General features: G+C 34.7%; 1 protein-coding gene across 1 annotated transcript in view; it reads left to right on the top strand.

Moving 5' to 3' along the window:
• LOC132204643 (alpha-2C adrenergic receptor) overlaps positions 1–26,815 on the top strand; it is a 146,311-nt gene that overhangs the window by 113,521 nt on the left and 5,975 nt on the right. The gene's annotated exons all lie outside the window — the stretch shown is intronic.

Raw genomic sequence — 26,815 nt, 5'->3', positions numbered from 1 at the left:
TTGGAGAGGGGAGAGGGAGAAATGGGGGAGGGGATGAGAAGGTAATGAAGGGAGAGATGGAAAGGGTAAAATTGAGATGGGGAGAGGGGGAAGATTTTCGGAGAAAGGTGCAGAGGGGAGAGATGAAGAGTGATGAAGGGAGGGGAATTGTTACAGGGAGAAATGGATACACACAAAGTAGGAGAAATTATGAAAGGAAAATTGTGAATTTAGTGTTCCTCAATTTATGATTTTAATGTCAAATCTAATATTTCTTCTTTAATAATTGTGACGAAGAAACGTTCGGTATTGAATAAGAACTTTTCCATCCAAATCTAATTGAATAGAAGAACTTTTCAAAAATTAAAATAAGAAAGGATATATTTGATCGACTAAAAGGGCTTTTCGTTTCGGCCAACTTTCCGCGCAAACACAAAGCTCTCGCAAATCCATTCACCGCGCGCATTGAAAGCTGAAAAATGTCGTACAGAGGCGGCAGCGCCGTTTTCTTTTTATGTAAAAGTTGCACGTCTTTGGCGCAAATCAGGTGGAAAAGTAGTCGATTCTTCCATTCCCGGGCGTGGGTGGCCAGAAAACGGCTTTGGTGAAATATGATCGCCCTTTGCTGCGATTCCCCGACTTGGCGCTTTTCTGATCTTGACTGTGCTGTGTGGGAAATTAAAACGAAAAAGAGACGGATTTTGATATAAAACCGTTTAAAAAACCGATATTTTTCTAAAATGTAAACATTTTTTGCTTTTTTTTTATAAACAAGCAAAAACTTCCCGGATAATTTAATCTTGGTTACATTTCATTTGATGAGCTTCTTGTTTTTTTTTTCTTTTCAAAATCCCTTCGAGCCGTGTTGGATTCTCTCCTGACCCGCAGAATTGGATTTGCCAAGCGGGTGTTGCTCCTCGGAAGCAGTTACACCGATACGGCCTGATTTATTGCGTGGATCGACGCACTGCTCACTTGCTTACACCCACACGCATGACGCGAACAGCGACGAGCACCGCCGCAGATTAAATAGCTCCTCGAGATTCAATCGGGGCCGCACAAGGGCTTACGCGTGATCACAACAGACGCGCGTCGTCCTTGGGGACTTGCGAGCTGCTCTCAGGCAACGATCTCTGCACAAAAATTTCTCTTGCCGGAGCAGACAAAAAAAAAACACGCACACACAATGAAGCAAACGAGGGTATAGCAGGGCGCACACAAGAGACGTAACTTCATCAACTCGATTTTATTCCTTCAAGAAAAAAAGGTGAAGAAATAAGAGAAGACAAAAGGAATTTCTTTAACAAGATATTTCATGATATTAAAAAGAACACATTTTACTTCAAATTGTCTGTTGTGTGTAGTGCTTAAAAAATGGAGACCAACGTTTGCAAATATTGCACGGAAGACATTAGTTACCATCTTGATTTAATTTTAATAATTCGATTTATGGGCAACTTTGTAAAATTGGTCAAAATAAAGCATTAAAATTATAAAAAATGAATGCAGATTTAGGTCAAAATAATTATAAAATATTTATTTATGTGTACAATTACAGATATAATAAGCACATATAAAAATAATCAATGTTTAATAATTCATTAAAAAAAATGAATTATTCTGTTATTTCGTACTGTGTTTTTACGGTTAGAGATTCTGTCATTTACATCTCATTTGAAGTGAGAAGTTCTTAATCCAAAGATTAATTTATATGCCAATTGAAAATAAATTGAAGGTGTTAAAACCAATGTTTTGCTAATTGCAAGAGCAAAATTTCATTTTCCGTCACATAAATAATTTAATATGCATTCTCCCAATATCTTAATAATCATTTCTGTAAACAAAAATGTTTCCAATAATTGAAGGACCAATTAATTTAAAACAAATTGCCTCACTAACTACAAACAAATTTTAAGGAAAAACGAATAAAATTTTAACTGATTTTAATTATTCAAGGTTAAAATTTGAAATAATTAAAGATCCTCTCCGGACAAGTGTATTGCTCTCTATTCTGAAAGATTGCTAAATTTTGAGTATATCTTGTGAAAACACTATTTGAAAATTCCAAACCGTTGCGTCGCAATCAAAAGAACAAGTGATTCGCGCGAAAAACGTGTGAGAATTGAGTAGCCAATCAGATCCATCAGTTTGTTCCAAAAACTACAGAATTTGGTCACATTGGCGCTGCGATCGCTGATTTCGCCACTAATGCCCCACGGCGATGCAGAAAACTTGGCAAAATCAGCGATCGCAGCGCCAATGTGACCAAATTCTATAGCTTTTGGAACAAACTGATGGATCTGATTGGCTGCTCAATTCTCACACATCTTTCGCGCGAATCACTTGTATTTAGGTTTTCTATTGATTGAGACGCAACGGTTTGGAATTTTCAAATAGTGTTTTCACAAGATATACTCGAAATTTAGCAATCTCTCAGACTAAAGAGCAATAAAATTTACCGGAGTGGATCTTTAAACTCTCCCCCAGTTTAAAATAACAATTACTATTTTCCTTGAAAAATCATATTTAAGGATATTTGATCAAAATTATAATTGAAGTGATTCTCGTAAATGACCTGCTATAAAATTTTAGTTCACTTATAAAAATTGCAGTATCCCATCATCATTTTATGACCTCGTTCCAGGGCTTCTGCAATATGATCGAATCAAATATCAGCCCCGTCAAAATATTTGTTCTCCTCTCATGTGTCTTATCAGGTCAGACGCGGGTTTACAAACACCATCTCATACTTTTTTTCATGTTTTCTTTGGTCGAAGTGCATTTCACACCACGATACGTAATGACAAAGAAAGAGAGCAACTGCAGAGATGAATAATTTACAGCTCGCGGCGGCGCATATAAAATTTTCATGAGCCATAAAGCGAGAGAGATAAATTTGCTCATGCTGCTGCATAATGTAATGTGTACACATCTCTCTGTCTCTCTGTGCTCGGCGCGGAAGCAGATTATAAATCATCGCGAGAGGGCTGCGCGGATAAATATGGCATGCTGAACACACTGAACGCAGGTGATGCAAACAGACTAGAAGATGTCACACGTAATTGTGTTATCTCATCCAACGCGTGCTCTTGACATCCACGCACGTGCATTGTTTCAATGTTTCATTCGAAAAAGGAAAAAGGAAAAGCTTTGATCAAACATGCAAAGCTTGAAAGGACCTCTCAGCGAATAGGGGATTTATCCTTTGCTCAATTTTTTATGTCACAATCATATGTTTCAAATTTTATCTCTTTTTTCCAGTTCGAAAATTCAGATTCTCTCCAAACAATTACTGTTTTTCAATGATATTTTTGAGAGAACAAACAAAGACAAATAAGGAAATATTTACTCAAAATTCATGTTTTTATTTCAACCAAATTACAAAAGATGGTCAGATTAAATTCCTCAAATGCATAAATTTGTTTAAGGATTTTTAGTTCAGAAACTAAAGCGCTTTTTTCCGTGAAATAATAAACGACAAGAAGAATTCATTGAGGAAATCCTTACTTAAGGTTTGAAATAAAAAAAAAATAATAAAAATATAATTAGAATAAAAGGTCTGTTACAAAAATCATCAAAATTAGCCAAAATCAATCATGGTTTTTGGTATAATTCTTCTTTTATTTGGCTTTTTCCAACTAAAATCGCCTATTTTAAGAGAGAATTCAAAGATAAACACCAACGACATCATCATTCAAACAAGCACTTTTTGGCAAAAACTCATCTTTTTTTAAAGCTTGTAGATTACATTAGAAGGAAATTTGAGCTCTACAAAAATTTCGTGATTTCTTTTGTCTATAAATTGGATTATTTTTCATGCAATTATAAGAAAATATCTGTTTCTACCAGCAAATGTGGGCTTAAGAAAAGCAAAACAGAAAAAATCTAAGGTATGCTTCTTTGAGAAAAATGGCTTTAAAAAATTGGAATGCATTTTACTGACCTTGACCTTTGACCTATACAATTTTGGTCAGTAGAAAAGTTGTTCAGAATCAAAAGTTGCCTACTTTAGTGAAAATCGCATTGCTCTAAACTCAATAGGAGCCTAGATTTGGAATTTTGTGTTTAAAAACCTACCCCGGATAATTCGAAAAGCCCTCAAAATTTTTATTTCAAAATTAAGTCAGAGACTCCAATTATTGACCCTAATAACATAAGTGAAATCTGTGATGATCGCGGGAACACGAAATTTAATAAAAATTTGGGGTCAATTATTCGTGATCGGTCCCATAATTATTAATTTTCAGTTCATTTCAATACAACAAAAGTACATTTTCACTAAATTAAAATACAAAAATAATTTTCTGCACTCTCATCAGATTTAAAAAATATGTCCCAGACAAAAAATAATTGCTACCTAGCATAAAATATAAACCGCAATTTTAGGTTGGGTTAAAAAAAATGTTCCTTTCAAACATAAAAACTGTAGCCATCCATCTGGTGGCAGCAATTAAATTAAGCTGGTGTGTTGCTTTTACGGTGACGGATTTTCAAGAGTGATGCCTAATAAAAGATGGTCCTTTGTACGAAAAAAGGAAAATTAGTTGCGAGACGAGACAGTGACGCTTTTTTACGGCATCGTGAACCTGCTGCGACGCCGTAATAAGTGAAAGTAGTTAATTAGATTTTCACTGAGAAAAAGGGCCGTTGAAAATAAAAAAAAAATTGCCAACTGATTTCCTGCTGGCAACATCAAAGTCGCCAGAGACGATATTAATTAATTTGGTAATTTTAAAAGGTGGAGAGATAATTTTTTCCCCAGCAAAGTGCTTTTCGCGGCGGAGACGAATTCAAATTAAAAAATTTCAACACAGAAGGTAATGACGCAATTTTCTGCACTTTTTCTCTCTCTCTTTGCCGCTACTAACTTTTACAGCTAATTACCCCGCGAGAAAAGTCATTACTCACTTTACGAGTCATTCCGCAAGTATTTGCCCCACAAAACCAGCACACTCTTTTAATTAAAAACGCTTCCGACTTTGAAAATAAAACAAGCTTTCGACGTCACACTTCTGTTGGAAACAATTTTATATATCTTTCGCAAGAGTCGAGCGATTGTTTCAATCAGAAAACTTTCCGATTGGGGCGAATTACCCGAGCGCAAATCAACGAGATGGAAACTGTTTTCCTCTTCTCATTGGTCAAAAAGCGTCGGGCGTTTTCCATTATTATTTCTTTTCCGAGGAAACGTTCGTTCGTTCGCTTTGATCCGAGCTGGGACACATTTTTGCGCTCTCCCTTTTCGGCGCCCAACTTTTCCTTTTTGTTCCCAGTATTTTTTTGCGCTCCCTCCAAAAAAAAATGACATCTGCTCATCGCACGCGCGGCGCTCTTTCTCTTTTCGCCGCACAAAAACATTGATGAAAAATGTCAGATTACTTTTGCCAGTTGCAGATTGCGCGCGCGCCTTTGAAAATAAACTCGTCTTTTCTCTCTCGTATATCGCGCAAAACCTGACCACACCGAAAACCAAACTTTTTTCTCTTCTTTTTTTCTTAAAGAAAGAAAACGCACGAAGGAAGGAAGTGAATCGTGCACAATAGGATAATCCAGATTCTGCCAAACAAGACACTCTCGGGATAAACTTTGTACAAACGACGAACGCGGTTCACTGGGGAGCTCACTTTTCTTTCTGCTTCTCAGTCCAGACCATTTAAATAACCCAGGAGACAACAAGATTCCGTTTGGAAGACACAAAAGGCAATTTGAAAATATATTTCAACTCTTGAGAGAATTTAAATTCAATTTTTCATATTACAACGAATCGGACGAATGAAAATTAAATAATTCCACTTCCTTTGATAAAATCATTTACCTTTTTATTAATTAATTTCGTTTTTCAATTAAAATCAAGCCAAAATTAGTCGGTAATATTAAATCATTAATTAGTTTATTATTTAATTGCTAAATATACAGTTTCTTTGCGTAATTATATACTTAAGACTAATTAATTAATTTACTTTTCTAGCAGAAAAGCAATTTGGAATTTAAGAGAGTGAAAAACGGGCATTCCACGACAATTAAATATTAAATAATAATAATAATTGTCACTTTTAACAATGTTGCTGACGTAAACGAGCCGAGATTCTAAACTGTTTGCTTTCTCATAAAATTTCGGTTGTAAATTCAGACCACAGATCAAACAGTTTAAAATTTAGGTAAACAGAGAATTACGTTAATTAAATTATTTACCGGATTAAATTTGCTCTAAACTGTCAGAAAATCATTGGTCATTTGTTTTTCCTTTGATAATATTTATAAATTAATTTGGCCGAAATTGGCAAACAAGGCGTTGTATTTACCTTTCCCTTGATGAGAAATATAAAAGCGTGGAAAATTAAACCGGTTTTGAAAGGAAGGCGTCGTTTAGTGCGGCCTGTTAATTAACCACTCGCACTTTGGCGAGTGTATGACGAATAATTTCACACGCGGCTGATTTGAGGAGAGAGAGAGAGGGTGAGCGGAGGACCCGCATGCAATTAAGCGCCGGAGCCAGAAACTCGTCTCCAAAGTAAACAGCGCCAATTTCCAAATCCGCCGTGCAAACAACTTGTTGTAAAACACCGAGCATATAATTAACGAGTCGTCTTCCGTAATTAAGCCCGCGAACCGCCCAAATTCCAAGGGTGAAACAGTTCATCTGATCCATAATTATATATACACAATTAAAATAAATTACCTGCAAATATGGAGGTGAATGACATTTTAACAACTTAATTTATTAAAGGACCTAATCAGAAAAGATTTTTATTCTAAATTACGAATGAAGAAAAAATTTTATGGCTAGATTCATAATTACAATTAAATAATTCACTCTCGTAAGGGTTGAAACGGTTTCATTTAAGATCTGCCGATCTACCTTTTCCCGCCAAAATAATTTGAACCTTTGGAACCTTTATTTGATCGAATAAAGTGATTAATCATATGAGGTTCAAATTCTTTTGGCGGGACAAGTTTTTTTCAACCCTTTGGATTACAAATTTCTACCACGATTTTCTGTTTTTTTTTTTTCAAATCCCGGAGAAAAGTAAAGAAAAATGTCATTTTAACATAGTCGATTTTCTTTTTAATTTAAATTTGTTTCCACACCGTCAGTCGGCTGAAATGTGCAAATTGCACAACATCAAAGGGCTTTCGCGCCAAGGCCATTAACACGTATACAATAATAAATATTCTTCCGCCGCGTCGGCTCTGCCTTTGTTCGGCGTGGCGATAAATTAATTATGTTGTTTAATCCACTCCGGTCAGCGCGTGTATCGGATTAACCGGGAGCAGCAGGAGGGATGTATATCCGGAAGGGGATGACACTGTCCTGCTCTGCGTGCAATTTACGCGCAGCCTACCCTCGCGAACGTGAGCAGTTCAGAATTCACGCCGAGGCGATAAATACAACGCCGCTGTCACCCCTTCTCTTGGCGACGATAAAAATAGATGCCCGCCTGCAAATATAAATTAATTTGCGGCACGCAAGGCTCTCTCGCAAATTGATTTACAGCGGTTCCCGATTAGAAGAGAGGCGATATGAATCTCCATCTACTGGAATCTTCTTAATCTTTGGGAGGAAGAGAGAAAATTTGCATATTTTGTGAAATTACCAAACTTTATCTCTTGCAGAGTGAAGGAATATTTAAATTGTTTCATTCAATTGTTGAGAATCTTTGTGATAAAATAATTATTTATTGGTTAAAAATGTTAAAATTAGTTTCCAAAAAATGCCTTGAAACGAAGGAATATATTATTTGTTAGAGAAAATTTATTTTTGGTTAATAATTAATTTTTAGCAAAAAGGAATTCTGTCTATGTATTATTTCAACAATACGTATGTAAACAATGTGATGTAACAATTTGGACAAATAAACAACAATAATAATTGCAAATTGCTTCGAGAATCAAAATACTCAGGACTAAAAAGAATTTTCAGGGCTTTTCTAAAACGTACCAAAACATACGATTAAAAATTAAATAACTTTTGACAATTCTGGACAAATTTATGACTTTATTAAATTTTTTTTCCAATTCCCAATGAATTTTTTATAAAATGCAACAATAACTGTTCAAGTAATAAGGCTTTTAGAGTTTTTTGTATTCAAATTTCAATTTTAACTTTTAATATTCAAGTATTTGAGTGTTTCAGAAGCACGTCTACATCAAAATTAAACAAATTTCATACATTTAGAGGTGAATCAGGTAGATTTTTTTTCGGTCTCTAATGAATTATCCTCGATATCTTCTAAAATTTTCATCGTCGAGCATTTCGCCAGGCACTTGATGAAAAAATCCATCATATCGATGACAAGCGTGGAAATGTATAAAAATTTTCGCAAAGTGCAGGCCAGGGGCTTGGGCTAAACGTGCGCCGGGGGAAGATAAATCACAATTACGGAGCCGCTTTCTTCGCAGCCTCCAATCCATCACTTTATTTCTCCCCGGAAGAAGAATTACGGCAACGAAAGAACTGCCGAAATTAAGGGCCGCCTGCAGTTTAATGAATTCGACACGGGGCCAGTAATTTCAACGCTCGCCAGGGCGCTTCTGCACGTCCCGGGCGCAAATCAATTTATGCTGCACACTTAAAACATGCACCCCCGCACGGCAGCTGGTGTCGCACAACTGTTGGGGGCGTAAAACTCCAGACATGACGGATTCCTCCTGCCCCCTCCGAATCCAATCTGCCTCTGATTTTATGCCCAACAATCGATCTCGCCGACACCTGCAGCGTGAGTCGAATAACTGGGCATATCATTTTAGTTTTTTTTTATTCAGCTCAAATTTTGTAATATTTTAAACATTTATTATCAAAACATAGCCTAATAATAATGGAAATCATCAAAAATTTAACGTTTTAAAACTGAGTCATTCATTTTACTTCAAAACCTCTGATTTTCTAATATTCCTTGCTTTTTTCCTATTGGAAACTTTTTCCCATATAATAAAGAAAAATTGAGTGTCAGAGTACATAGAAATTTATTGCTCTCGCCTCCAACCAGACTTATACAGCGGCAGCCACTTTCACCCTTTTGTCTCGATTTTTTTAACGAACGACAACTGCGGGCGGCGGCGTTTCTGGAGAAAAGTTTTTAACAGCCCGACGAACTTGGAGCCGCGAGCAACAGCGGCAGTGTTTTTAATTAAGGGCACCGCAGCTTGAGGTCTTCATGGGCGCAAAACTACATAAAACAGGACACAATTTCACATTTTATGCCTCGAAGTGACAAAAAAAAATGAAGAAAAAACCTTTATGGGCTTCCACGGTACGGGTTTTTTCATGAGAATTTAAAATAAGACAATATTTCATGATAAGGGTAAAAAAATGCTCATTTAAAAAAAAAATTAATGTTTATCTTTTGAACTTGCCGCAGAAACGAATAGAATGAGATTAATTACTTTCGGCTCGAAAACGGGCGCTTAAGTTCAAATGATTTTGGCGGGAAAAGGTGAATCTTTGAGGTTCGCCTGTTTCAATAATTAGAACTGCGAATTTTGTTACCTTTTTCTCATGTCATAGTCATTAAATTTGGTTCCCTGTTGAATTTTAAAATGAAAATCATTACAGAGGAGACGCCTTTAATCTCTTATTTTGTTAAGGATGTTAAAGTTTTATTAGTTTTTTTTATATAAAAGTAAATCATCTGACCCTAGGATGTAAATTAAATTGTATAGTTCTGTTTAAAGATAATGTTATCTGTTTTACCAAACGAAGCGCGACACTTTGAATACCAATGCTTAAGAGTTAGTTTGACCTTTCCATTAATCGTCGACCCATTTAGAACCGCATTACCATTGTTAAAACGGCTTTTTCCGCGCTGCAACTTTGGCTCGGAATTAGCGTTGTAAAATAAAATAATGCTCGGGGCGACTAATGGCAACAAATTAATCCGCGTCCCTCGCGGTTTTGCGTTAATGGCGATGGCTCGCCGACCGCTTCCAACTTTCCACCTTTCGTCCGACTCGTACAAATTTAATGTGACGTCGGCTCGCTCTCGTTCTCCTCCTCGCGAATATTGTTATTTGCGCTACGAATTAATTCACTTGCGCATATATGCGCCGAGCCTTAATTAAAATTCGCCCGAAAAGCTAGTGCTTTTTGCAACAAATTAAACGGGTCTCTTTGTTTGCATTTCCATAATTTATTTACACATTCATCAAGCCTCATTTAGAATTTATTGCAGAAAATTAAATATTGCCAGGAATGTTTGCTCAAAACTTTTCTGTAGAGTGTTACAAATGGTTGCCAACTATATTAAATTTCTAATCTAATTTTTAACATATCTCAAAAAAGCTTTAAATTGATAGCAAACACTTAAAATTTTTAGATTTTCAGGTCTATAAGTAGTCCTCAGTTTAATAAAACTGTGAAAAAAAGTTTGTGCTATCATGAAAAGAAGAAAACTACTGATTATTGATTATCATTCGATCAAAGTAAAAATGGCACTTTCAAACTAGAAAACACTCTGATTCTCCTAAAAACAATAGCACAACTTTTTTTTACTAAGTTTAAATTTCCAAAGATCTATAAAAACCTAAGAAAATTTCATGTTAATATAAAACCTTGTGCTATCAAGTATCGGAGAATTTAATTGATTGCTTGAATGTTTCATTGATTTCCAATTTAAAATAAAATCTGTAGTTTTATCATAAATTTGACAGTACACACTTAAATTTGAAATTATTGAATTCATGGTCTGTAGTGACCATAAATGAACAGTTTTATTAAAAATCCGTGTGCAATGCTTGCTTTTTTTTACTCAGCCATCGAATCTTTAATGGCTAAAGTTGCTTTTTAGGGCTAATTGGAACCAACCTTGACGGATTTAAGAACTTCTGACCAGATTTAATTTAAATTAATTTGAAATAATTGTCTTATGATCTGACTATGACTGAAATCGTGCAGTTTCAAACACTTTTATTCATCTCACTTAAAAACAGGAAAAACCAATTTCAGACCGAAAACTATAAAGGTGCCATTTCTATAAATCAAATTAGGAGGCAGCTGTCCTGGTTCGTACGTCTTTTTGGTGCAGTCGGCACATTGTGGCGCTTTCGTTCTTTCTCTCTCTTATTGCCATTTTCGCGGACGTCAGCGAAATCTGGCCGAACCCTTTTCCTTGGCCGTCGCTTCTTCAGGCAGGAACACACATTGTTATGATTCCGAGCGGAAATATGAAAGCTAGCAGTCGGCGTCATCAAGTGTGCCAATCAACGAAATGCGATTATTCGCCGACCAACCTTTTTGCGAACGCAAAATCTCGGAAGTTCTTTTATCGGTGAGAGTTTTGGGAAAAGTGTTGCAAATCGAATTTCGCAAATGCGCAGCTCAACTCGGATGGAAATTCTCGGCCTGTTGAATTTTGGCAGAAAGGGCCGGGAATCGGAGGAAAAACCAAAATTATTCTCAATAAAGTACACTTGAATGAATGGAAAGAAATTCAACAATGCTTTTAACATTTTGAAAATAAATAAATCCGTAAAAAATACAATTGAAAAAAGTATATTTAAAATTTAAAACATTAATAAAAATGTTTTAATTACATATATGGATGAAATCAAAAAGTTCTTTAATTATGCACGCGTTTTTTGATTATCTCAACAAATATCATACTTTGGCATTAAGGAATAATTTAGATCAATTTGAGAGATTTATAATTCATTTCTGAAGACAAACTCTCCCATATTCTACAATAACAGATATTTTTAAACATTTTTTTAGGTCATTTTCCCCAACTATCCCTAAAAATGTGGTTCTAAATTAAATTCTAAACTTTCCAGACAGCCGGAATTACTCGGGCCGAGAGTGGGCGAGCTTAATTATGAAACCATTAATTCTAATGTTTTTATTACCAATCGTAAACTTTCCCACCAACAAACTGCCTTTTTTCCACAGAGAATCGCGTTAACTTTACACATATTGAAATACATAATCCGAGTCGGCTGCAACTTTTTAATTCAAGGCGATAAATTTGCGCCGGTCTGATGCAAAAAGTCTCCCTTCCTTCCGACTCAAAATCTAATGAAAAAGAAAAGCAAAATTCCGCGTAAAAACAGTGAAAGTTTGCGCGATATTCTTGGAAGTTTTTGCTCGTGCTGCCGGGGAAGATAACTCTCTTCAGCTTTAGGCAAAAACTTTTGCTAGAGCGTGTGTTGCACTCGGCGGATTTTCGCAGATTAGAAAATAATTTGCTTTGCCGGCGCGAGCGTGAGGCGCCAGCTCGTGACGAGAGAGAAGTTTGAGAAGCTCCTCTCCAATCATCCACAAATGGCTGAATGATGATGATAACACGCGCTCCAGGCAATCCAAACTACCTTGAACATACAGAAATATGGATCACATATTGTATTAAAACAACAAGAGAGCTTATGAATGTGGAGTTTAGCAACGAATTTGTTTGTATAATGAAAATCTTCATTTGCGCTAAAACTTGAAACCGTAGCTTTAGGGGATGAAAAAGAAATTAAAACTAAATTATGTATCGCAAACATCTAAACTATAAATAATGTTTTTTTTTAAACAAAATGAAAGTATTAAATATATTTTTTAATTTATTGGGGATGTTAAATCTTTAAAGACCCACTTCGGTCATTTTTATTGCTATTTATTTAACGACTCCTTATTGATAAATTTCGGCCCGAAATTTTTCAACCGCGATTTTTTTATGGATGCATGGCCACACTAGAAGATGATTCCATGTAAGAAAATATAGGGTCCATGGGATTAATCTCAAGATTTGATTTTTTGAAATTTAACATTGCGTCTTATGGGAATTTTTACGTTTTCCCAATTCAAAAAAAATCGGCCCGAAATTTTTTGCTCAAAATTTTACAATTTACATTTTAGATACTACTGAACAAAACTACAAGATAAAATTTGGGTGTTCATGGGCATAAAAATTAATCATATCCTAACATTACTCTTATGGGAAAATATCTAGAGCCTCCTTGTATATCATTAAGGAGCCCTTAAGGAGAAATCTAAATTTCGAGTATGCCTTGTGGAAATTCCAACCCGTTGCGTCGTAATCAAATGAAAAGTTTTGCAGTTTTGTACAATAAGCTGCCGGCTTTTGTCACTTGTGGCGCTGCGATCGCTGATTTTGCACAGCGCCGTGGGGCATGAGTGGCAAAATCAGCGATCGCAGCACCACGAGTGACCAAATCCTGCAGTTTTTTCACCAAACTGACGGAAATATCCCTCAATTCTCATATGTTTTCTCGCGATTCACTGAAATTAGGTTTTCTTTTGTTTGCGACGCAACGGTTTGGAATTTTCACAAAATGTTTTCACAAGATTTTACTCGAAATTTAGCAATCTTTCAGAATAAAGAGCAATACAAATGAACGGAGTGGGTCTTTAAAATCCAACTATAAGAAGGCCAATGTAAATAATTCTTGGTGATTTGAATTTAAAATCGGCTTTTCCTCGATGGGTTTTTGTGAGTTGTTTATGCAGGATATTGTTTTTTCTTAAACAATAAACAACTCACAAAAACCCATCGAGGAAAAGCCGATTTTAAATTCAAATCACCATGAATCAACCCTCGATTGTGAAATTCTACCACATAAATAATTCTTGTTGTTATAACTTCAAAATAATCCACTTCACCTTTACCTCACCTGTATTTTTGCTCAGATTAGAGCAGATTATTGACAATGATTATTTCACTTATTTCAAAACATTTCAAAACTGATTTGATAAATTTTGAAAATAGATCAAAAAGTAGCTTTGAAATGCAAAAGAAATATTAATAATGTGAATTCTCTTTTTATACGATTTGCTATTTCTTTACAATTAAATTTTAGTTCTATCCTTGAGATCAAACGTAGCAAAGGGCTAAGGTTTAAGCTCTAAGTAACTTAATATTAAATAAATCCAAGCGCTCTCCTCGCTCAGGTCCCGCACACACCGCACTTTGCCGTCCGAATTCAATTTTAGCAGGAGATTTGGCGGCAAATTCCGGGCCGTGCCGCTTATAATTGAATATTCATTAATTTATTAATGCTGTTTGCAGCGGCTAATGCCGGTGTAAGTCGAATTCAAAGCCTCTCGGACGGTCGCCGGTCGCCTTGCTCCTAAAACCCACAAAACAACGAAATAAGTTTTTAGTCAGCCTCGCTCCGCAAACATAGTTGTTTTGCCTGCCACAGGCAATTTGACCGCAGCACACATACCAACCCCTCGGACACACCGGCTTAAACCCATTAGAGCCCTGCTGAGGTCGCGCAAATGGGCTTTGGTTAATTTTCTGCAGATCTTTGCAGGCAAAAGTTTATGCAAAAATGCAGTTTGGCTTAAAAAACATCTTATTTTGCTTTAAAATTCGATCACGTCAGGCAAAAAAATAATTAAATAGATTTTATGAAATTAATTAACATAGCTTTCAGATGAAAAAGTAAAGAAGATATGACAAATTTTAAAGTTTCAGAAAGGGCCATATTTTTGCCCTCTTAAAGGAAATGTGTTCCAAATTCTGGTTAATTTTACTTTATTTTTTAGCAATATTTCGTCGATTTTAGTCAATTACTTTTGGAACAATAATTTTTATTTGTAAATTTTTAATTTTAAAACCATGACAGCAAAAATGACCATTTAAAAAAAATGATAAGAAATGATCAAAATGATTGGACTGCCAAAAAATTTTGGTAAATTAACTTAAAAAATACAAATTTTTTGCCCTATTTTTGTTATTTGGTCATAATTAATTACTTAAACCTATTCACATTTGATAAAGAAATTATCTAATTTTTAATTAAAAAGTTTTAACTCTTTAAAATATATAATATAGATAAATAAATCTTGTAAATAAATAAATAAAGTACATAGAAACTTTTTTTAAGTTTATCAATTTGCTTTCAGACCGTAAAATTTCCAGTCGAAAGTATTTTCAATGATTTTATTTAATTATTTACTCTCATCATGTTTGTTTTTGAACTGAATCACAATTGTTTTGATTTAAATTTGCAACAACCGATTTATTCAAAATCAACCATAAAACAAAGCAGTTTGAATGTCTTTCACAGCAAACTAACGTGTCTCGCTTTATTCACAGAAGCTTTGATTGTTTCTCTGTGAGATAATAGAAATAATATACTGAATTCCTCTCACTCCTCGCATCTCCCGCTCTTAATTACTTTCCGCTGAAAGAACGACTCCTCGCACTACTGCCGGTGGCATCGAGACACTCAAAGGCGCAAATTTTGATCCGAGGCGAATTTGTGTATAGAAATCAGCTTCACCGAGTGTGTACGTCAGACGCACGTTCCGGTTCGAGTGTCATCGTAGGAACTGAATTAAATCGGCGCGCGATGATGAAAGAGGAGCCCGGGAGTGGCGCTCATGTCTTATTCATGCGGCACAAAAAGAGACGGAAATCTCAATAGGGCAGGTGCAGGCGCGGCTGCCGCTGAATTCATTAATCAAATGTATAACAACTCCCCGAAGAAGACGAACCTGTCGCGAATTATGCGTGCTTTGTCTCTCGTCATCGTCGCGCAAAACAGAAACGCTAAGTACGTTTCGCACGTGTGAATTCTAAATCTTCAAAGGATGACAGATTCGTACACAGGAGATTAATTTTAATGGAAAATATTTTGGATTGCCTTGATTCATGTTTAAATAATTGTATGTCGGTTTCATCAATTATTATTTTTGTTGTTTGAAATTAATAACAAGAATTTTTCTGAAACTTCCGAGATCAAAAGGACCTCATCCGTCACAGTGAAGCTGATTTTTAATTCAAATCACTAACAATAAGACTAAGTTTTTATTTTTGTTCTTGCCGAGTTTTATTGACATAAAAGTGATGTAAAAATTAAATTTACTTTACAAATTCAAGAATTTTTTGAAACCGTGAACTTTAATTTTGAAATTTAAACCAATTTCTTTTTAATTTATTGAAAATTTGGCCAAACTCGATCTTATTTCAGTGGATTTTTGTAGCAAAAATGTCTAGTTATTTTGAAAAAGTTTTATAAGTCAATACTTTTTCTGGTGCTCAAAGAGCATTAATATTGCAATTTCAAACCGAATGACTAATTTCAAAATTTGAAAACTGACAAAAATGGGAAAGATGAATCAAAAGTGACTATTTTTTAAGAGAACTTTCAAAAAGCAGACTTTAAATTAAACAAATTTTTTTTTTTGAAATTTTAGTTTTTATTGAATAAATTTCCACTCAATTTTGACTTAAATGTCGAGATCTCGGAAGTTTTTAGCAAAATTCTAGCTAATTGTGGTGCCGTTTTGTCCAACAAATCATTTTGTTTTCCAAACAAATTGTTTTCCAAACAAATTGTTTTCCAAACAAATTGTTTTCCAAACAAATTGTTTTCAAAATATGAATGCACACAATGTGATGTAACAATTTGTACAAACAAACAACAATAATATAATTTTTGCAATGGAAAATAAGCCAAAAAACCTCAATTATTGTCACTCCAAAATCAATTTCTGTAGAATTTAAAATTTCAATTAATTTTTTTCATAAAAATTTGATAATTAACGCTGACAAACTAACTAAAACAAAAAAGTCATTCTAGCAAAATTCCAGAACTATAATGAAATATAAATTTGATTTGATACAAAACTTTTAACTTTAATTTAAAAATTTGAAACTGTTAAAGTTTAAATAATGCGAATATAACAAAAATCCGTCTCATCAGATCTCCTAAGACATTCTCCTCTATACTCATTGTGTAGAGGAAATTCAAGTTCCTTTTGCGCGCCCTTTGTATTATGTGTATTATAATTTGATTAAATTAGCACGACGGCGATGGAATAAATACAAAGCAGTGTTGGCGTTAAACGCAATTACCAACTTGTTACCTCGTCGAGGCGGAGAAACCGCGCGCTCATGACTGACGACGCAAACAAACAGCTTCGCAGGAAAATTAGTAAACGCGACTTGCCGCCGCGAATTAGGTGGGCGAGCGGAAAGATCCGCTGCAATCAGCAAGATGAGCCGAAAGTTGGAAACAAAAGAGCAAGGGGAAGGGAAGATGCATCTAATTGACCGACCCATCTGCTGCATCCCTATAAACTTCCCAAGGTAATTACTAATCAGAAACTTTGAGCCACAAAGGAAATAAGAACGCCTAGAACTACGGGGGGAGGGGGAAACGAAAATTACTTTAAATCTTCAATTAAATCAAAGTGAAAATACATAAAATAAAAAATTGGAGGGATTTCTTTTTGCAAATTGGATTCTTTTGCTTCAAAAACATGCAACACAAATGAAATGAAATATTTTTTTTATGTAAATCTGTTTCCAATTGCGTATGTTAATTTTCAAGTTTGAAAGACTTTAATTTAAGTCTCAAATTTCAGTCTGTTAACAGCAAAATGAGCAGATTTTTTTCGGTGTAACTCCCAATTATAATGTGGGAAAGAAAAATGGGAAAACACGGTGATTTGCAATCATTAAATTCATGGAAAATTGAACTAATCAATACAATTATTTCACACACATTAGATAATTCAATTGTAACTAAAAAATATCCTGACTTAGTGCCAGGGCTCTGATCACCCACCACTTTCCCGGCCCGAAGGCCACTCATTCAGGCGCCCTGACCCTAAGCCAGGAGCTCGGGGCAGTGTGACCTGAGATGTTAGGCGGCCTCACCTAACATCAACCCCAATTCTCTTTCTAGCCATTCATACACACAAAACGTGGTCATATTTGATGCCATTTTTTATTTCAATTCTCCTTAATTTGGATTTAAATATTTTGCAACCCGCCCTGGATTAAATTTTGACTTTCCAATTTTTCGCTTCAATAGATTTGAAACCTTCAACCAGAAGTTTGCGTATTCTAATAAAAAAAGAAGTTCGAAATTTCTGCTCAGGACTATTTTTGCGGCCAGAGAATGGCGATAGACCTTAGAGGGCCTGATGCAACTATGAAAGTTAGATTCCATTGTTGGACGTTGAATTTTGAAAAATTCTCGGGCGAATCTCCAAATTTTGAAAAGAACGCGACCGATGGGAGCGACAAACGGCACATCAGCGGAAAGCTTGTTTCACGAGGATGCCGAAAATGCCCTGGTTTTTGCGATTTGGTGACCCCTGACCTGAGAAAGTCGTCGGGAAGCACGGAAGGTTGGAAGTGAGTAAACTTATTGTTCACGAGCGACAACCTCCTTTCAACCCTAAAATTTGCAAATGTAACAAAAATTAAATCTTAATTAATTTAAAAAATTCCAAAACAATAAGGTTGAATTAATTGAAGTTAGAATTTAAAACTAAAAAGAAAAAAATATGGATTCTTTAACTTTTTATGGAATATTGGGCAAATGAATTCACAAAAATTAGATAAATCAAAATTTGTAAGAGTAAGTCGCAAGTTTTTTTTTCTAATTCCGTCTTAAAATTAAGCAAATATCTCTAAAAAAAACTTTCACCTAGATTTTTGAATATATTTTTTACTAACAGAACTAAAATTTTACCCATTTTTAAGACGATTTAATTAAAACGATCAAAATTTCGTCCATAGAGAAAATCATTTCACTGTAGTTTTGATTAGCTTTCGGAAGCCAACCGCGTGTGAAGCGAAATCCGTGCTGCCTGATGCATGATTGGTGATGCAAACACGTGCGTTTTTCACCAGCGATTTGGCCGGACGCAAAATCGAATCAACGCGAAAACTTGCCGCACGAACAAACACGCGAATAATCAGCTGCGAAAATAAACGTCACGGGCGTTTTTCAACAAAAACTACTGGTCGGTGACGAAAAACGTTTTTGCAGCTGCGACGCACTCCACGGAAAGTGTTTTTTGTCCACACGAACAGTGACCGGACCGCATGCTGGTCGGTTTCACACACGCTTGCCTTTTCCGCAAAGCTCGAAAGTAATCGGAGCGAAAATATTTAAATTCGTACAAATAGAAAATGAGATAGAATGAAAGCGTGTTTGTTCAAATCGAAATGGAATTAAAATTTAAAAAGCAAAATTATAAGACAAATTTATTAAGGTATTTTTCATTGATTTTTAAATTTGTTTATATCTAATAATCTTTTTTATTTGGAGAAATTGACACTCAAAGATCATGGATATGAAAAGGTTAGGTTTTTCCTCATTGCAGAAAATAGTTTTTTATTCAAAAACAAGACAGCTCTACCAGTTTCGGTCACGGTCTAAATTTGGAATAAAAACAATTTTCGCAAAGAGAAACAGCCCGATTTCTTCATTTCTATTAATTTAAATCTTTGAAATCCATTTGACAACAATGAAAAAAAAAAAAATCTCTGATAATGTTTCAATTTGGTTTAATGCTATGGTTTTTTGCTTTATTTTTAAACTAAATTTCAGCTATTTCAGTAATTTTGAATTTAATTTATGCACCTTATTTTGAACTGTACTTAAATTTTAAGAAGAATCATCAAAAAAACACACAATGATGCTATGAACATAATTGGTTTTTACTTTTATTTGTAAAACCAATGAAAAACCCGTCTATTTAAGCTGTAAAAATCATTTATATTGGAATCTGATTGATCCAAAAATATCACCTATTATTTTATCCAATCAGAAGTTTTATTAAAAATAGTAATAAACAAAAAATATTGGAAATAAAGAATCCCGGTTTTTTCCTCATTGCAAAAATTGATCTCATCAAAAAAAAAACGGCTTTAACAGTTTCGGTTTTCATGAGTTAGAAAAATACAAAAAAAAAAATTCAAAATTATACAAACAAAAAAGCATTTGAACAATTAAATTAAAATCTGAAATATTAAAATTTAAAATTAATGCAATAATTGTTGGTTTTACGATATTATTTTTATGTTATAATGTGGTGTATTTTTTCAATTTAGCGTTTTTTTCTAGTTCGATCATTTAATAGGGTCGCAGATCATGACAGAAACTGGTGGAGACGTTTTGTTTTTGAATAATTTAAACCATTTTCACAACAAGGTCAAGCCCGAGTTCTTCATTTTACAATAATTTTATTTATTGTTGCAGTTGAAAAAATTTAAAGGACAATTTAACGAAAATATTTTCATTTCTTACAACAAAGAAACCGATATTTTATATGAATTTTATTGAATCAGTTTTATTGTTATTTATTGTTATCTTTTCGCAAACTTTATTTCTTTCAAGGCCAAAATAGGGTTTCTATGTATTTAAAAGCAAAAAGTTTCTTTTTCTAACTACGCCCGAAAGTCCCATTCCTCTCCGTAATTGCCCGTTTCCTGGACGGGGCGAATCGAGCGCGGCCCTGCAGCCCACCCAGGCAGGTTTAATCAAACTTTGCAAATGTTTGGGCAATAACTCTGGCCGCAGGGGGCGTTGTGCATTAAAATAAACGAAAGGAAAGTGTATAAAAAAAAAAGAAAGCAAAGTTGCCGCCATAAATTAGGAGCGAGAGTTAAATGGCCCCTTAAAGCGTGGCGAAGGCTCGGCCGAAATAAATGGAAACCCAGATTTATTTATGGTCCTATTTCCTCGAATGTATGATAAATGCTTGCCTGGCCGGCTTTTCCAGAACGAGATCCCTTCGCTGCCATTCAACAGCGTCTCGATTTGGTCGCAATCCAAATGCTATTGCGAGAAAAAAAAGAAAACGATATTCGGCCGCTGCTGCTTTTTCTCACCAGCTTAAGTCGCGTGTTTTTGCTGCCTCGCTTTTCTCTCTTGTTCCTCTCCTGCTTTTTTTTTATTTTATTTGAAGACAGAGACGTCTATTACATATCTCTCGCGGGATGAAGGCCCAGCAAGAAAGTGTCTCGCGATCTTATCTCTTTTCACAGCAGCGATTGTCAGCGCAAGGTGTTTTGCTCGGAGAGACGATTGCGTGAGCATTTTCGATATCGAAATCTGCAAAAATGAGATTGGAAGGAAATGGGTTTTCTGTGAGAACAGGTTGCAGGATTTTAGTTGCAATGAAAAATGAAAATTGGGAAACATTTTAACCCGCAAAACGGAATTTAAAGTTATATAAAATAATTTTTTTTTATTTCACTGAAAATAATTTAAAGTTTACTTTTATTAGACCTTTAAATTCTACAAAATTTAGCTTGTTCCTATTTTCTGCTGCTTCTTGAATCCTCTTTCAAATTATAAAATAAGGCGAAATTTTTAGGAAAAATTAAAGGACAAAACTAATTTTTGCAGAAAACATCTTGGTAAAACGAAATTTCCTTGTCTTTCAAGTCCACCCTTCGAAATAATCGTTGATTTTACAATTTCACTCATTTTATTTCGGCTCACAGCGATTTTTCAATTTCACAGTAAAGAGTTTTATTTTCTTTCAAAATTGCCATATCTGACGCGCTCCTTGATTGAGTAAATAAAAATTTGAAGTTTGTTTTACACAAATATTTTTAAATTCAATTTTAAATTAGTCCACTTTCTAGACCTCCACAAGAAATAATCGTTGATTTTAAAAATTTCCTATTTCGTATGTTAATTTTAAAGTTTTAAAGACTTTAATTTAAGTCTCAAATTTCAGTCTGTCAACAGCAAAATGAGCAGATTTTTTTCGGTGTAACTCCCAATTATAATGTGGGAAAGAAAAATGGGAAAACACGGTGATTTGCAATCATTAAATTCATGGAAAATTGAACTAATCAATACAATTATTTCAAAAATTAGATAAATCAATTGTAACTAAAAAATATGATTTTTTTAAATAAAAATTTGGAAAATAAATTATTTTCAACCCAATTCCACCTTTTCGAAAGCTAAAATTTTTCGTCTTTTGCCTCTCGAATCTGCAATCTTCGGAAATCCACAAAGGGCAATTTATACACATGCACTTAATAACCATAAAATAATGCCCTGAGCTCCTGATTCAGTGCCAGGGCTCTGATCACCCACCACTTTCCCGGCCCGAAGGCCACTCGTTCAGGCGCCCTGACCCTAAGCCAGGAGCTCAGGGCAGTGTGACCTGAGATGTTAGGCGGCCTCACCTAACAACAACCCCAAATCTCTTTCTAGCCATTCATACACGCAAAACCTGGTCGCATTTGATGCCCATTTTTTATTTCAATTCTCCTTAATTTGGAAATCAATATTTTGCAACCCGCCCTGGATTAAAGTTTGACTTTCCTGTTTTTCGCTTGAATAGATTTGAAACTTTCAACTAAAAGTTTGCGTATTCAAATAAAAAAAGAAGTTTGAAATTTCTGCTCAGGACTATTTTTGCGGTCAGAGAATGGCGGTAGACCATTGAGGGTCTCTAGGTCTCACGCAACTATGAAAGTTAGATTCCATTGTTGAATGTCAAAGTTTGAAAAATTCTTGGGCGAATCTCCAAATTTAAAAAGAACGCGACCGATTGGAGCGATGAACGGCACACCGTCGGAAAGCTTGTTTCACGAGGATGCCGAAAATGCCCAGGTTTTAGCGATTTGGTGACCCATGACCTGAGAAAGTTGTCGGGAAGCACGGAAGGTCAGTTTCAACACGTCTGAAATTACCTTTTTGTGAGGCTGCGAATCACAGTTTGGCCATAATAAAAAAGGTCTCTTTACTTCATAAATTGTTGTGGAATAATAGTTTAAAATTTTTTTTAGGCAATTCAATAATAATTGGGCCCGTTCATTTTAGTCGATTTTTACGGCGATTTTTCAATTTCACTCTGCAATTTTTATAGATAAATAAATTCAAAATCGCGGTTCTGACGCTCTAATTGAACTTAAGTTTTATTTTCTCTTTATCTTTTATAATAATCTTGATTGAAATTCAAATTCAATTTTAATTATAAATTTGCAATTGAAAAAGAAAACGAGCAAGTCGAAATCTTGGAAACCTACTCAATGGCCAAGAGAAAGTATAGAAATCTATGCAAAATGAAAAAAGCAGGGCACCAAGAAAGATCTGATTGTAAAATTATTAAAGAGGCAGAAGAAAAGTGCCATAAATTTCTTAAATTTAAAAACAAAAGTTTAAAACAAGTGCCGAATGATATTGAGCTAAAGGCGTGGGAGAAACACTTTGACTCCCTACTTAACGAACGCAAGTTCAGAGCCGATCAGTCACTTGGGTTTAAAGAATTTCTCGTAAATTATGAAAGTCCTGAACCACTAAAAAATATTATGCAAGGCGAAGTGGAACTGGTAATTAAAAGTCTAAAGAATCGAAAAGCGCCTGGCCCAGACGCACTTAAAAATGAAACGCTTAAAAATCTATGGCTCCCTCTTGCTTCTGAAATTACTGCATTTTTCAATTTATGTCTGAAAAAAGGACAAGTGCCACAAGCATGGAAAGACTCAAACCTGAAACTGCTATTTAAGGGCAGAGATAATATCTCCGACGTAAACAACTACAGGGGCATTAGCCTTACTTGCTCCCTGTATAACCTTTTAGACAAAGTAATGAAAAACCGAGTTTATTCACAACTTATTGGAGAAATTCCAGATAACCAGTTTGGCTTTGTTAGAGGAAAGTCTACAATCCATGCACTAAAAATCTTAATCAATGAAATTAACGAAACTGTTTATGAAAGTAAAACACCTCTATATTCCATGTTTCTAGATGTCCGGAAGGCATTTGATTCTATTGACAGAGAAGTAATTTTTAAAAAATTAATTTCATGTGAGAAATTTTCAAAAGAAGAGCTTAATTTATTAGCGGAAATGCTTGATTTAAATTTTGTTACAATCTTTGACGGAATCTCTTGCTCTGATCCAATCACTCAATCAAATGGTGTCAAGCAAGGTGGGAGCCTCTCTCCGTTCCTCTTTATTTTTGCAATTGCAGACATGGACCAGATATTGAAAAAGTACCCAAATATAAAAATTATTTACTATGCTGACGATGTAGTTATGGTCTCTGTAAGTCTGGAGGAGCTGAAGCTGGCCTTACTTGATTTAATTGAGTGCTTAAAGCTAAAAAATTTGACACTGAATTTATCTAAAAGCAAAATTCTCAAATTTCGGAATAAAGGAAAAGGTAGGCTTAGAAAATCTGACTCGCTGGTTGTTTTAAATCAAGAAATTGAATTTGTCCCTGAATTTTGTTATCTAGGCGTGACATTTCAATCATCTGGTATCTCATTTGCAAAGCATATTAATAAAAGAGTAAAGGCTTCAATTTGCGCCTCGGCCGCCTTCTCCGCACTGCCTAAGTCCTCACTCGCCACGGCACTTAAACTCTTTGAACTTGCAATTGAACCAATCGCAACTTATGGAATCGAGGCAATTTGGCCATACTTAACGTTAAATGACTTGAATAAACTCGAAACGGCCAAGTCTCGGTTCCTGAAGAGAGCCTTGCAGGTATCGAAATACACTAAGTCGAGATTGGTATACGAATTGGCGGATTCAACTTTTTTGGTTTCTGATTTAATAAAGAAATTTGAGCTCGCTGAGACTGAAAGTTACTTTAAATTCATTGAAAACCAGCTATACAAAATTTCTGAAATTGATCCTACATTTTACGACACTCCTGCAATGACAAATCCAAGCTGGAAAAAACCGTGTTTTGACAATAGACATTTAATGACTAGATATGCAGTACATGGGTTTCACTTTATATTTTGTAAAAATAAAAATTATCACACAACTATAAACAGTGACTGTGAATGTGAAAAATGTGGAATAAAAATCGGATTGTATCATTTTAGTGAATGCCGTAAAAATGTATTAAGTTTGTCTGAAACTGCTCGCAAGATAGATAAGTAATATTGTATTGTATAAAACGTATTATTCTCCTGTTAAGTCGTACACATGTTGTGTTTAATAAAATTTTCTAATCTAAAAAGAAAACGAAAAATAATTATGCAACCGGGTTGTACATTTATGATGTACAGGTTGCATATATTGAAAACTGTAGGCGTTTTATTGGAATTAAAAGTACAAGTTCAATTTGTTTTTTAAATTCATTTTCAAGAAAATGAAAAGTAAGGATTTTGAATGAAAAAAACCCATGTTTTTATCATGTAGAGCCAAAATAAACCTTCTCGGATTTACGTCTCCCGTCCGAAGAAATTCAGTGGCATGTTCTGCACATATCGCTTTTGAGCAAAGTGGAAATCGAGAGAGTGTCTGGCCAGTGAGAGAGAGAGAGAGATGACAAATCGATAAGCAGTGCGGTCGGTTCGAGGACCGAGTTGCATATGGATGGGCTGGACTCCAACTGCCGCAATAAAAAGAAATCCGGCTCTCGAATTGAACCTCGGGGAAAACACAAAGCCTGAAAGCTTTTCCCGAAATTGTCGCGGCCAACGACAATCTCGGCCTTTGTACTTTTTTTCGTCCCGACGTTGGAAATTAAAAATTTTTCTTCGTCCGGGGAAACGGAAAAGGTGCTTAAAAATAAATCAAGTGCCATAGAAAAGAAAGAGCGCAGTTTCCTTTAAGACCTCCTTTTTTTTACAATTCCTTCCCTGGAGATTAGCTCGGGGCTTCGCACAAAGGCTTTATGGTTCCAATAAAAGCTTTTTATGCTGCTCATTCATTCAGCTGCACAAACCGGATGAATTTTCTTTCTGCCGCGATAGCCTCGCCTTCCGGAAATGACGACGTAAAACCAACTTTTCATTTTATCAATCCGTACCAACAATGCCATTTTCCATTTACACTGCCAGAGGTCGAAAGTACACGATGAAAATCTTGATTAATCGAAGTCAAAATTTACTATATTCCATTAAAACTAATTCTAGTCTGTCAGGAAAGTTGTTAACTTTTATTTTAATTTTTTAATATATGACAGAAAATTTAGTGAATTTTATCAATCTTATTACAAATAATTTACGATCAAAATAATATTTCCACAAAAATGATTTTTTTATATTATTTTTCTTAAAATGTTTGGGTCATTAAGAAGCTTCTTTACTGAGTTATATTAAAACTCTTATATTGAAATGAATTTTTAAAATAGCTCAATTTTTTAGCAAAAGTTATTATAAATTTTATCAATTTAAAAATAAACATCGACAAATTAAATTTAAACTCGTAAGATTTAATTTTTTTCTTTCTAATTTTTCCTTTTCGTAAATATGGTTTTTTTTTAAAATGTAGCTAAATATTTCTTATTATGAAGTAGATTAACAATTTGCAGCAAATTGTTTCTTGTCTGGAGACGTTCGTGCTTCACTAAATGTCTGTCTTTCTTTTTCTCTCCCCCTTGAGATTGTGCACGGTTACACAACGAAGCTGCTTTTTCGCACTTCTTATCCTGCTTGCGTTTTCCGCGCACGTTGTATTTGCGCGAGCTGGCGAGTAATTAAATAAATAGCGCAGCGACTTATCTCGGCCGCCTTTTTACAACTGCTGCGTGTAACGACCAATAAACTTCGTGATGGAACTAAAACGGCCTGCGACTGTGACAATGGAGTGGAAAAGATCGAGGGTTTGACTCACAAAATACGACAATCTTTTGATTTCAATAGGGTGTTGGGCCGAAAGTTTGCACGGGGCTGATAATAAAAACAACGCACAAATCAAATTTTTGTATTAATGTGGTTTCAGGAAAATTAATTATTTATTTTTTGCTGCATATTCTACATAATTAAGTAACAAAAGACAAAAACTCGGGTGCGGTAAAATTTTCAGTTTCACAATTTTTATGAATTTTTCTTTTTAGTTTTAAAATTATCACTTCAGATAATTAAAACTTTTCAATTTGAATTGTTAATGAGGAAGATTTGACTTGTTTTTTGTTAGATTCATAAATTGAAGTGTAACATTTAAATAAAAAAATGTAAAAATATATTTCGCCCAAATTTTTTTATAAAAAATATATTCTAGAAATTTTGGCTTGTGACGATAAATTTTCATTAGATTTTCTTTCATTTTTTTCTCCAAATAATCGCGTTTTTTAATAAATCTACAGTCAATTTGAAAATTAGGCTTCACTGCGACAGTTGAATGACATAATTACACAAATTAATTTGAATTTAGAA

Source organism: Neocloeon triangulifer, unplaced genomic scaffold (genome assembly GCF_031216515.1).
Source record: "Neocloeon triangulifer isolate White Clay Creek 2 clone unplaced genomic scaffold, ASM3121651v1 ptg000022l, whole genome shotgun sequence".
Lineage (NCBI taxonomy): Eukaryota > Metazoa > Arthropoda > Insecta > Ephemeroptera > Baetidae > Neocloeon > Neocloeon triangulifer.
This window is presented reverse-complemented; position numbering and strand designations above follow the sequence as displayed.